The 3,790-nt window shown below is 57.7% G+C and overlaps 1 pseudogene; it reads left to right on the top strand.

Moving 5' to 3' along the window:
- Positions 1-3,309: 3,309 nt before the first annotated feature.
- Positions 3,310-3,790, top strand: part of LOC102857563 — a 5,634-nt pseudogene continuing 5,153 nt past the window's right edge.

Here is a 3,790-nt window from a genome sequence, read left to right on the forward strand (position 1 = left end):
CATCCCCTCACTCTGACCCCCTCACAGCTCCACCTGTGACCAGCGACACTGACCTGCAGTGGAGCCTGGGTGACCAGGATCTGGAGTGAGCTGTCTGCCCCTTTGAAGAGCCATCCAGACACTGCCCGGTGGGGGCTGTCTCCTGTTTGCCCCACGGCTACCACCCTCTTAAGCCACAAGACACAGTGACGTCAGTAAGAAGAGGGAATGGGGCTTCCGCCTGTGCTCCCCTTGGGGGCTGCAGGGGACTTTCTGGGCAGGTCAACACTGACACCTCCAGAGAGCTGTACCTTGCTGAGCAGAGGATTCCTCCGGAAAGCGGCTGGGACAGCAAGCCCTGGCACTCTGTAGCCCGGCTTGTTCCTCTCCCAGCCTCTGCGTCTGCGTTCTGCCCTGTCATCTCAGGAAGGCGTGCAGAACAGGCAGTTCCCAGGTCCCCCGGGTGCAGCCAGACCTCACAGGAGGGCACCCACACTGCCATACCAGGCAGAGCCACATGCTGCACACACAAGGAACACACATGTACACATGCATATGCACACAGCCCAAGGCACATACGTGCACACACAGGCCACCCTGGGAGCACGTGAGAAGCTGCACACATGTAGGCATGCGTACATGCAAACATACAAGGGCCCTCCTGAACACATGCAGGGCTGCACAAACTTGTTCACCTGTCACCTTGGGAGCGTATTGGGGTTGTACACACATGTATGTATACACCATCTGAGGAAAGCATGAAGACTGAGCATATGTGCACGTGGACGTGGACGGTGTCCAGCTCACCCTCACATCCAGGGGAGCAGCCCGCAGCCCCCCACTCTCACTGCTCCACATCGTGCCGCCTGCCCCATCTCCTCCCATCAGTCTAGAATCCCCTTTGCTTCCTAACTCCCAGCACCTCAGGGTTTCCAACCACGGTTCCAGGCCTGGCTCTCCACTCCTGCTCATGTTGGGACCCTTTCATGTTGAGGCCCACCAGCCATCACCCCAAATCTGTCCCTTCCTCTCTCTGTGGCCACCCCCCAGGCCCACCTGACAGGAGAGTGCACTGTGGCCCCAGGGCTGTGAACAAGCCTTCAGGTCAGACAATCAGGAGTGCCTGAGAGAAATAGCCATTGATGTGCTGGCCACATGCCTTGTCCACCAGGACTGAGGGATGGGGGGGGGGGCAGGGCTCAGACTGCTCTTGGGAAGGAGGGAGGTGGTAGCCCCCAGAAGTGTTTGCTCGTCCCAGCCAGGTGACACTGTGGTCCACACCCACAAGCAGACTCTCCTCTGGGGCTGACTGGACGCCATCCGACTTCACTCTTTCTGCTTCCTGTACCTCGCACGGACCCTCAGATGCACTGAGAGAGGGAAGCGCAGGGAAGAGGAGGGCCTGACAGGACCGTAGGGTACACACATGCAGAGACATAGAGGCAAGCACACACACACACATGCACGTCTCACACCCACGCACGTCTCACACCCACGCACATCTCACACACATGCACGTCACACACAGACGTCTCACACAGACGTCTCACACCCACGCACATCTCACACACATGCACGTCACACACAGACGTCTCACACCCACGCACATCTCACACACATGCACGTCTCACACCCACGCACGTCTCACACACATGCACGTCACACACAGACATCTCACACCCGCGCACATCTCACACATGCACGTCTCACACCCACGCACGTCTCACACCCACGCACATCTCACATACATGCATGTCTCACACCCACGCACATCTCACACCCACGCACGTCTCACACCCATGCACATCTCACACACATGCACATCTCACACCCATGCACGTCTCACACACAGACGTCTCACACACATGTCTCACACCCACACACATCACACACGTCATACACACATGCACGTTTCACATCGACATGTTTCACAGACATCGCACACACATGCACGTCTCACACACACATCTCACACACATGCACGTCTCACACCCACTCACGTCTCACACACATGCACGTCACACACAGACATCTCACACCCGCGCACATCTCACACATGCATGTCTCACACCCACGCACGTCTCACACACATGCATGTCTCACACCCATGCACATCTCACACCCACGCACATCTCACACCCACGCACATCTCACACACATGCACATCTCACACCCATCTCACACACAGACGTCTCACACACATGTCTCACACCCACACACATCACACACATGTCATACACACATGCACGTCTCACATCAACACGTTTCACAGACATCGCACACACATGCACGTCTCATACACACACATCTCACACACATGCATGTCTCACACCCATGCATATCTCACACACACACCTCTCAAACACATGCACACCACACATGCATGTCTCTCACACACGTCTCATATATGCACATCTCACACATGCATACACAGGCAGAGGTATGCATACACCAGAATACGTGTGTGCATGCACGCATGTAGATGCATGCATACATGTGTGTACATGTACCTATACACATGCATGTACACACAGGCACACACACCTTTGGACATAAACACCCATGAGAACACACACACGTGCACACCCAACCAGCTGCCTGTGTGCCGGCCTGGGCCATGGTGACCCCGCCCCACGGGCGTCAATCACTTATGCTCAAGAGTCAAGGGCCAGGCCTTCCTCCCAAGGCATCTGGGGGCTTGAACCTCCAACCTATCAGTGGAGAGACATGGGGTGGAGGAGGCTCTGCTGGGCCTCTGAGAAGGACCCCAGGAGGCTGTCTGCCTTCTTGAGGACCCCCTTCATGCTCTGCACGGGCTCCATGCTGACTGGACTCTGAATACCTAGCTTCCACATTTACAAGACAACGGGGATTTCAGCATCCCAAGGTATGGCCCTGGAGCCGTGGCCGGGTGTCCTCACAGAGCCCAGAACCCAGCCTCTGGACTGGCTGCTGAGAGCAGCGACATGGGCATCTGGATCTAAGGTCATGCAAGTCATCTGCACTTTCTGTTCCTCTCTCTGCAGAAACCAGTCCTGGGAAACTCTTCCCCCGCCGCTCCCACGCATGTGACCAATGCCTGCCCCACGTCACTGGGCAGTCCTATGTGGGCAACAGGGCCGCAGGTGTGAGCTCAGGGATGAGGACGTGGGTGGTCACTGTGCACTCACTGCTCTCAGGATCCCCTCCCACTGAGCAGGAGAAAAGGTGTCATCTGGTTATAACTCCCCCAGCCCCAGTCCAAGCTAAGTCCTGTCCTAATGTCACCCCGGTGCTGGTGTCACTCCCAGCCTAGAGTCACCCCACCTTAGTCAGCCCTGTCCTAGTGCCATGTCCCTGCATCACCCCCAGGCCTGCCTCCTCAGAGTCACCACTGCAGACCCCTTCTCCCAGTTCTGCAGACACTCCGCCCAGCAGGCTGCTCTTAGCACGGACATCCGGTCTGCTTCCCCAGGAAGGGAGGAGGGGCTCCCACAACCAGGCTCCCCACTTTCTGTCTGGCTTCCATCAGCCTCTGGGGCTGTGCCCTCATTGACCCTTTCTGTCCGTACCGCTCCTACCAGGTGCCTGCCCACAGCCAGGACATGCCACAGACCCTTCTGGAAAGCCTGGAGGTCGCCCTCCCCTCCTGGCCCTCAGCCTTCCCCCTTCTGTCTCAGGTCAGGACCATCTGGGTCAAGTGCTGTTGAAGGCACTCTGCCCAGGCCCCGCCCTCCAGCCACCATGCCCCGCGAGGTGGGAGCCACACTGGAACAGGGCATGCAGGCTGGAGCCAGGGCATGCAGGCTGGAACCAGGGCATGCAGGCTGGA

The sequence above is a fragment of the Elephantulus edwardii genome, unplaced genomic scaffold (assembly GCF_000299155.1).
Source record: "Elephantulus edwardii isolate Elephantulus edwardi_28Jun2011 unplaced genomic scaffold, EleEdw1.0 scaffold00127, whole genome shotgun sequence".
Lineage (NCBI taxonomy): Eukaryota > Metazoa > Chordata > Mammalia > Macroscelidea > Macroscelididae > Elephantulus > Elephantulus edwardii.